Raw genomic sequence first — 10,848 nt, 5'->3', positions numbered from 1 at the left:
GGCCCTAGTACTACTGTTGATAATTCATACTATTGTTAGAATAGATTGCAGGCATTAGATTATCAGATAAACTAGTACTGCTGTTGATAATTCCTGCTATTGTTAGATTATTGCAGGCATTAGATTATCAGATACACTGATGAGCTATGTATGTTCAGTGCCAAGGAAAAATCAACATGGGATGTATGTAGTGCCCTCTAGAGACCATCTGAAGAGAGTCACCCATGACTGATGACATCGGTCAAACTCCAAGCCTATGAATGAATGGAGAAGACAGCAGAAGGTAATAATGGTTATGGCGTTGTTACTGATTACATAATTACATGCATTCGTGGTACATACATGGTCGATGCACAATATAAAGTGTAAAACTTGGCTGCGTTGGAACACTGCATCACTAGATAATTATTATATTTTACCAACCAATCACTTTCAGTTCACCAGGTGTTATGTTAAAGAGGCTAATGCATCAAGCCCCCACCCTCCCACTAATACACTGGGAGTGCTTGATGGTAGGCAGATGTATTGCACCCATCCACCTACTAGTATAGGCACACCTGGGAATTGTAAATGGGAGGTTGGTGTATCAAAGCACCCATCCACCCAATGGTACAGGCACACCTGGGTATTCTTAAGCTGTTTTATTAAGCACCCATCCCCCCTAGTATAAGCACACCTGAGTTCTTAAAGATTTATGAATGGCTGATGTATCAAGTACCCATCATCCCTTTAGTGCAGGTACATCCAATAGTTGTTGTTTTTTTCGTGAAAGGCTGATGTATCAATCACCAGCCCTCCCATTAGTACAATTACACCTAGGAATTCTTTATGATAGGCTAGTATATCACCCTTTCACACATGGGAGTTTGTGAAGGCAGACTGATGTATCAAGACCCCAACCTTCTACATGTACTTGTAAATGTATGTATGCATCAATACTTCATGTGCCATATAATGACAAGTGAAATATGATGTCAATGATACATCCTTAACCCTGTAGGACACGACTTGTCAAATAAAATAGCCGTATTGGACATGACTTGTCAAATGAAATATGACATTGATACATCATCAGCCGTATGTGATCTAAGTTGTCAACATTTCACCAAATAAAAGTAGTGTTGTGTATCTCAGCTAGATCATGATGAGATGTGACTTGACTCTAGTAAGACTAGTTTATGAGATACATGCCTTCATTATTTATTGTAATGTATTGCCTATGCAGTCATCAACAACATGTTCTTGAAGGCAAGGTAGATGAAGACTCAGATATTGCAACAAGTAATAGCATAGCTGAAGTCTGTTTATGACTCCTCTGTTGCTCCATCATTCATTGTATGCAATCTCTCATGTCAGCCTGCAGTTTTTATCTTTAACTATTTAGTATCCTGCCTTGCTGAAATTACCTCATCACATTGAAATGATCACAAATCTTGTAGCCTGTGAGAATGTCTATATGGTATATTTGAATTTTTCATACCCTCACTATTGCTATCAAACTGATGTATCATCTGATACTTTTTATGGGCAGCAATGTATCAAACTGATGTGTCATCTTTATCTTTTGTGGACAGCAATGTTGTTAATTTGTCTTGGCATGTTAATCCTTAAATGACTTGCTATGACAAGAATTACAAAAGTAGACTGACTATACAATGCACAATATATTCAAACTAGGGAGTTAAGTTTAGGGTTTGGTTAGGAATAGAAATGGGGGTTAGACTCCCTAGTCTAGATCTGATTTGCATCACCTACAATAGAGGGACACTCCTGTACATATGTCCTGATGTAACCTAGAATAATAGTTCTAGAACCATACATATTTTGAACTTTTCATGAACCTTGACAGAAATAAAGATATCCTACTTTACCAGGTGACTGAATATAACCAATCAAAACAGACATTTCCATTTTTTTTGCTTAGTTGAAAATCACATGACTGATGACAACCAATCAGAACAAGTATAGTTATCTAGCAAAGATGCTTTGCATACAGATATTTACATATATGTTGTGCTCAGAATACAATGATAAATGTTAGGATATTAGATGTATTATACTTGTAATAGATTCCATAAATCACAATTATTTATTAAGACAAATTGGGGTATTGAAATCATTCCTGCGTTAATATTCCTGACAGCCATCTCCCTAGATATTTATCATGTGAACATTACTCAATTGCAATGGGTTTCTAGAGATTTATATGAATGAGATGATAATTTATTAGTTTTTTCGTTTTAAAGTTTCTTTGTTAGTTTTGTAAAAAAACTTGTTAGCAAAACTGAATACTTAATTCATTCAGGCTATAGCCCTTACAAAATGTGTGTGTGTGTGTGGGGGGGGGAGGGCTGTTGTTGTTTGTATGTGTGTGTGTGTGTATGTGTATGTATGTATTTGTGTGTGTGCGTGGTTGTATGTGTATGTTTGTGTAAAATACTTAAAGTCAAAAAAAACGCCTGACCGATTTCCTTGAGATTTGATGGAGACATTACTCTGGGTGTACGTATCTGCTAGGATGAAAAATTGTTCAAATGAAAGTGATCCGATCAGTGGTTTTCAAGTTATGCCCAGAAGAATGATTTTCCATCAAAATAGTCAGTCCTTTATAGTGGACGTCTATGGGTATGGTATGGTTTTATAATGTTACATAATCACTTGGCTAAAGTCCATGAGATGTTCCATTATCATGTAGGGGGTGTTATCATATGGTTATGTTAGACATTGGATTTCAGTTGTGCTCATTACCATTGGCAGTATCTTTTGTGTATGAAAAACAGAATATTTGATGTGTAAATGATACGTAAGTGACATTTTTAGATACACTGTAAAATGTTTACTATTTGAATTTCTATTTTCATTTTTGTACTTTATGATTTTCATATTACAGTTGCTATAATTGTACCTGACCAATACCTGTGTTATCACAAATCCATTGCAATTTGGTTGCTGATAATTTATTCCTTATAGTGATAATAGGAAACTTGCAAACTCGCCATGTTGAATGTTGCATCATGGGAAATGTGATAATAAATACTAATCAAATAGTATTATAAACAATAATGTTACATTGTTTTTAACCATAAATAATCAATTCATAGTCACCCTGACCATTGTGGGAGGTTTATTTTATTGGTAGCTCCAGATTAGGTATTACGATAACCACAGATAATCCCATAATCCTTTGCATCTGAGCATGCTCAGTCTGGTTTGCAAGTTCCCTATTAGATGTCTACAACATTTATAGTTTTAATGAATTGGTACTTACCTGTACTTGAACTGTGTACAGCATAAATAGATAGACTACCCCAGTGACTCATGCATGTCTTTCTTTGTATAGTGACATTAAGCTACATGTATCAGTTATGATTTATTTTATTTGTTAATGACAAGAACATATTTTGTGTTTTAATTACTTGGTATGAGTCATATCTTGACATCTAAACCGCCTTTTCAATGTATCTATATTTTGGCACAACTGAAATTGAGGTTCTGTATTGTAGTGCTTGGCAGTCATAGCAACATTAGCCTGTAAGTTAAGACATTCATGCCATGCTATCAGCCAGCACTCACAGAAGCTTGATAGGGCTGAACAACACAAATGTATCTTGCAGTCTATGTATTGTGTGTGATGTGATGTGTGTGTGTGTGTGTGTGTGTGTGTGTGTGTGTGTGTGTGTGTGTGTGTGTATGTGTGTGTGTGTGTGTATGTGTGATGTGATGTGTGTGTGTGTGTGCATTTGTGCATGTGTGTGTGCTTGTATTTTACAGTCTATACAATGTGTGTGATATGATGTGTGTGTGTGGCATACATGTATGTGCGTGTGCGTGTGCGTGTGTGTGTGTATGTGTGTGTGTGTGTGTGTGTGTGTGTGTGTGTGCACATGCGTGCATTGGTGCATGCTTGTACATATATGTGTGTATGTGTTATTTTGAACCATGAACAATCTATTCTCTCTGTCTAGTTATTCAAGTCAAGATGATGTTTAAATACAATACCATTGTGGTATGCAATGGTGTCTAAAAATATGAATTTTGGGTAAAAAATTGATGTTTTGATGGAAAAGTGCTCAAGAGAAAATGATCATATCCCACTATATTTGTACTGTAATATTATTTGCACTGTTTTTTTTTTGTTATCCTTGAATGACATAAATTGATATCATTGGACCATAAATCATTACTAGTTACAGAGTTGATAAATGACATTGATTATGTACTACCTCATACAACTAAGACTCACCAATTATCCATCAATTTGTAGGTACAAGTCATCAGACAGTTTAATAGATCAGTAACTTTCACTTAGCTGACATCTCCATGGTTGACTATAAAACTGTCTCTTGTACTTTATAATCACTTTGAAACACAAGTAGAAATACTATATGTCTATGATATTAAATCCCTTCATTTATTGTGGAAAGATTACTCAGAGTCATATAATGGACTTGAAAATCTATAGTCTCTCATAGTTTGGTCTAGCTTCAAGTCTATTCATTGTCTATATAATATACAGTATATCTTGTATACAAATAATTGATTCACATACATAGTTCTGTATAGAATACTTATATGTTATTTGCCACATACGTTCCATATCTAACTGCAAACAGTAATTTCTGTGATAATAATGGCGAACCGTTATACCAGAAAAATCTAAATCAAGTAGCAAGATGTGGAACAGAATTTGGTAAATAATATACCTATACACCACCTGTGACTACAAAATAATATTAGTGAATGCCCCAAAATAGTTTCATTTCAAAATGAAATCAACTTTTGTGTTATACTGTTGAGCCTAATATCATACATCTCTTAGACGACTGCAATGCGGTTATCTACATTTCAGCAGAGAATTTATCATCCAATCAGGGTGCATATTTATTCTGTAGTAATGACATAATGTTTGATATTTGCGTAGCACTCATTTTCACTGTGTCCTTGTTAAGTATAGCATTTCATTAAAAGGATAGAAATGTACATAATATGATTTGTTCTAGTTAAGCAAAAATTTCATCCTCTGTGGTGATAATTTTGATAACTTTACCAGATTTAGGAATTCGTGTTTATAATATCACATGACCACTGTGAGCACTTTTTTGCCATTCTGTGGTTGAATTTTGACAGTTTCCTTGTAACACAAACATAAAGTTCAAAAAGTTGTTACAATATATACAACAATGATGTTTTGAATGGTGTACCCTATATACTGCATTAAAAATGCTGGATTTCTGTTTCTTTTTGAGGTTTGCTTACAAGTGATATTATTGCAGTAAAAATGTGATACAACAATATGGCAGTTGGTGAAAAATAACCCTACAGTGCTCTTGACCAATCAGAATGCGAGATTGGTGACAGGTGACATATAAAAGTCTACATCTTGTATATAAGCAATTGATGCACAATACACATACCGGTACAAGTCTAGTAATGGTATGTCTTCTGAGACTGTCATACTTAATACTTCATAGTTTGATATGATTGATATGACAGATACATCTCATATTTCATGAAATTTGATGATTTCTACATAACTCTGAATCATTCATTCATACACACTTGATGTGGTATGGTACTCAGTTTCACCACAGCATGATTCCTAGATCTATACAATACAGCCCTTAGGCCAAAGAACTTTTACTAAACCTGGGCATGTACTACACAGAAAGTCAGAGTTCTGTGTATTCAGACTGTGAAATCACCATGATCCAAAATATCATTCAAGTCTGTACCTTAACTCTGAAATGTCAAACTTGTTACAGTTTCAACATAGTATGAACCCACAATATTGTTTGACAACTTTATAACTTGTCCATATTTGGGTCAATAGTTCCAAGTATTCTAATCTATACTTACTGCAATTTTTCTCTATGGGATGTTCTTTTTCAACAATGCATGGCATTTTAATATTGAAAAACACATAAAGATCTATGTCTTCAAAACAGTGATATGAATAGTTTTCATATTTCTTATACTGTCATAGAATTATGTTTTGGATCTTGTCCAATAGCTGTGTTGTGGAATAGTATCCAGTTTATTTGTTAGATGAATGGTTGGTTGGTATTGATTCTACCCATACCTGGTAGATGCAACATTACCATGGTTTTATTATGGTATGTACAAAATGTAGTTATAATGATACCAAAACTAGTCTGGCAGGAAAAAGTGCCCCCCCCCCCCTTCCAGCTAGTATAGAATTGGGGGGGGGGGGAGAAAGTTGTTCTAGTGGTCACTCTAAACGGTTCTACTAGGAGATCCAGGGGTCACTAAATTGCAGTGTGTACTGGGGTGGACTGCAGACCAGTGTATACTTGGATGAGGGACAGATAGACAATATGTGCTGTATACTCACTACATTTAATTAGACAATATTTTAATCTAGAATCAACCATCCCTTGCATTGAAACAAATCTATGTTAGGTTTGAATTAATCAGCAATTTGCTCCTCGTAGCTTACTGGTAGTGGTTAGAGCTCAGAACCAGCAGTCTGGAGGTTATGGTTTCAAATCTGACAGTGACACTGATGAAGGGATTTTTCTGTAACCACCCAAACCTAAAGTGAGTGTTCTACAGACTTAATGGGTAGGATTATCACTCAATCATGTCTCATGCACAAGATGAGTGCAAATTGTGAGGGGCACTATTGGAGTATAATGACTCAAACAGTTGGAGATGATTTCCAACAGAGCCTGCAGGTGCTATATGTTGCCAGGTGTGGGTGACGCCAGTATAGCCTGTGGACTGACTGGGAAAGCCTTGACAGTTCAACAGTGATGCGATATGAAGCATGCAACATAGCCTTATCATGTAGTCACAAACCTGATAGAATTCTGTAGAAAGTATGTGTATTCATCTACATAAAAGAAAATAAGAAACTGGACAGGTACTAAGGCTGTATCACTCAACCATGTGTCACTCCTTCAACCGTCATGCTACAGCCCTGCATCAAATAGCTCCAATCTGTAGAAAGTGTGGTTGTGGTTATGTGTGTGTATTCAGCTCCATAGAAAGGCAATTGCTGGGAGCAATATCATGAATTTGGCCAATTTCATGTCATATATATCATCTACTTACGTTTGAAATTTGATAAATTTCACAATATATACCTTAGTGCCTTGTATTGACTAAGATCTAGCAATAGTAATATTTCATATGATAATAGTTATAAATGTATTTTATTGACCATACAAATAGACAGGTCATCTTTAACACCAGACAATTAATAATATTTTACATCATGGTGTAATAAAAGACAACAATAGAGAATAAAAATATGAAAATATTAGCATAATTTATTACAAAATATTACAAAAGGCATAATAGGATAATAATGAGACTATAATACATGTATACAAATATATTAATATTACAATGATTATAGATATTTAACTGTTATGAGAATAAAAATATGAAAATAAGGCCTTAAAAAAAATTGTTTGGTTCCAGTTTATGGCAAGCCGTTCAGGCCAAAAGTATTATTCTTTTTCAAAAAATAATAAAATCGTGAAGTCTTGCAAGAAATAGTTGATGTGGAAACTGATATCATTTGAAAAGACAATATAAAACTGTTCTTCCAATCTGTAATGGCTGTACATCTGATAGGAAGAAACCAATAACACAGAGACCATATGGAAAACAACGAAAAACATAACTACCTGAACTAGACACTCACACATGAAAAAAAAATTATATATTAAAAATAAAATAAAAAATCTACCTACCCCACCTTTCAAAAATCGAGCGTGATCAGAACCACACAATTTTATTTTGTTAGGCCTTACATAATTTGTGACAAAAAATTACATCACAGCATAATTAGGATATGATAGTAAAATGAGACTATGATATACAAATAAATTAATATTACAATAATTAAAAACATTTAACTGTCATGACCTGAGTAATAACACTGAATTAAAATTTAAAATGAAAATAAATATTGGAATTATGTCTAGGTTGTGATATATACCATATCTAGAAAGCTTTACAACGGATGGTTTATTAAAATGATTTCTGTATTAAAAAATTAACCCTGGACACTCATCGTCGCAAACCACGACCGTTTTATGGCACTGTTCTTAACAAGCCGGTCCCTACTTTTATTTCGAAGTGTAGTGGTAGAAATGATAACTCTGGTTTGCGAGAATGTGGACACCATGCAGTAGATGGCAACCTTATGGTAAACACAGGAATCGTTTTATCAGAATAATTTCTTTATTCATCAATAATTTGATACAATCTGGTAAATCATTGATAGATATAGTATTATTATGGTAATGCATTGGTACAGTCTCATCCAGGAATCCACTTGTCTGGAAATATTTGCAGTCTATAGGGACATAGACAGCCTGAGGCAAAGCAAGCAGTGGAATTTACTTTGCTCTTGAAAATATCCTTGATGTTAAAAGAACCGCACGGAAGACAGTATTGTTTGACATGAAATGATACCAATAGTAATATCTAATGTAAACACTGATACTCAAATACCATTTTCTATTACCAGTGTTGCCATAGTAATTAATTAGTGTTGCCATAGTAATTAATTTGGTTTCCATTTATCAGATTTCATCTCACTAAATAAGTAAATAGCAGGCTGTTATAGAATGTACATAATACATAAAAACACACATACCTCATACCTACCCTCTGTCTTGTGTAAAATCTATTTTTGTTATTTGCTTTAAATATGACTATATCGTGTGTTAAATGTATGAAGTGATGTTTTTTGACATTTTCAACTTTAGCATTACAAATTATTAGACATTGTTCCCCGATATTTTTCTTCGTTCAGCTAAGGAAAATATTGGTGCAGACCTAAGGATGCCTTGTCACTACGAGTTGCTAGACGAGTAGTGACAAATCCTTAGGTCACAAGTATTTTCTGGCTGAATGAAGAGAAAGATTGGGGAATAACATCATTTATGAAATTCCAGAAAAAAATATAGCAATTTGGAATGCATATTTTAAAAGCACCACAAAACCAGTGACGTAGACACGAGTTGTCATGATGTAGAATGACCAAGGTATATAATCCATATTTTCTGTCCAAAGGCAATAACTTGGCTTGTGCATGGTATAATCTGCTTGGATTACAGTCAAAATACATTTGTCATTCAAAATAGTTGTTTTATCTTATCTTGTGTACGATACATATTTTTCCTGACTACAGAGTAGATATTAAATTCTGATTCAAATGATTCTTTTCCAGATATGTATTTCGTCCTGTTCAAAACAGATGGAATTTGGAATATGTATTTAAATTATAAATAAACCAATTACAATTTAATTGTTTAATTTCCTGGAGTATCTAGTAAAGGTCAAAGGTCAACAAAAGAAAAATCGGGAAATAAACCTAATCTGTGAATGCCCTCCAAATATATATATATAATACAGGGTAACCTTAATGACACAATAAAACTCAATAAAATTTCAGGGTCTTCGATGAGTTTGCAAGAAATAACAAGATTCTTTACATTTCTAGAGGCAATCAATATACTAACCAAAGAAAGGTTAAAGGTCGCCAGGTGATAGACTAGGGAGTTGTAACAATCTTCCCGGTTCCAAGGCCAATCAAAATGCTAATGAGTGTCTGCCAATTTACATAAATGTGAAAGGTTGATTTGAAATTGTAACATTCTAGTAAGATGATTGACAGGGAAGTTGACAATTAGTAATAATTCACTATAGTTTAGTTGCCAATCAAAGTTTGCATGAAGATAAATGTTACATGGCAAGTCAGATATAGGGGTCCCAGTTTGATGAATATCTGATACAGAAGTAGGCTTAATTCTCATATTTACAATATTTTAAAGTCAGTTCCATAACATGTTAGCTTGCACAGATTGCCAAAGAGTGAACCAAAGTCTTTGGGGAACCATAATGCAGTGTTATTAACTAGAGATCGATAGAATTGTAACTCCAAGTAGCCATTTATTCACTGCCAGCTGTCAATCAATCTGCTTTCCAAAGTCTTCAATTTGCATATGGGTGAAAGGTGTTACTGGGAGTACAATTGCAACTCTAAGTATCACAAAATGTATGTCACATGGGCATTGTATCAAAGTCTATGATGGTGTCAAAGATTGATTTCATTTGAAATGTCAAACTACTATATTTTGATTAGCATTCACACAGACTTCATGGATAATGTATTCACCAAATGTTTTATCAGCATGTGTCTTGAGACATTTTATATACAATGTGTTGTGTCTTGAGACATTTTCTTTGCAGTGTACTCTATGTGTCTACATCCCACCACTATCTGCGTGGCAACACCATTTTTGATTAGTCTGAGTTTGATGTATAAAGGTATTGTAAGTTTGCAGACAGATTCATCTGTCTCTATACATCTCATGTAGACTGACACATACACCATAGGTATTGTAAGTTAAACTGACAGCTTATCATCTGTCACTACATCTGTAAGCCCAGTCACTTTCTTATCACAACTCATCATAAGATATGTCACACTGTGTTTCATCAGTCAGTTCCACCTGGTATCAATGTATCATCATTATTCATATGACATCCACCTGGTAGACATGTATGTGGTACTGTACATAACATGTATTATACCAACAGTAGCATAGTATTTATGTATCTAGAGCTCAACATGCAATGAACAGAAGAACTATAAAATCCTCAGGGGACCACCTTCAGCATCATTCCAAAAATCAATCTCAAATAGTGCTTAAATCTCACAAAGTCAAAAAAAATATTTTAAAAAAAAGAAAAGATCAAGGTAGTGATCAGTAATCTAGGTGTGTCCATGATAGACTTTGGTTTGCCAAAATAGAGAAAACAAAACAAAATCAGGGTATCACACACTAATCTTGGAGAGTCGTGATA

The 10,848-nt window shown here is 34.3% G+C and overlaps 1 protein-coding gene across 1 annotated transcript in view; it reads left to right on the top strand.

Annotated features, from left to right (window-relative positions):
* The first annotated feature begins 264 nt into the window (after nucleotides 1–264).
* The window catches only part of LOC144438494 (uncharacterized), a 60,250-nt gene continuing 49,666 nt past the window's right edge, over nucleotides 265–10,848 (top strand). Inside the window, exon 1 of the mRNA XM_078127540.1 lies at nucleotides 265–283. The gene's annotated coding sequence lies outside the window, so the exon portion shown is untranslated. The remainder of the gene's footprint in view (nucleotides 284–10,848) is intronic.

This window comes from Glandiceps talaboti, chromosome 8 (assembly GCF_964340395.1).
Source record: "Glandiceps talaboti chromosome 8, keGlaTala1.1, whole genome shotgun sequence".
Taxonomy (NCBI): domain Eukaryota; kingdom Metazoa; phylum Hemichordata; class Enteropneusta; family Spengelidae; genus Glandiceps; species Glandiceps talaboti.
Note: the sequence above shows the minus strand (reverse complement) of the source record. Positions and strands in the feature narration are given on the sequence as shown.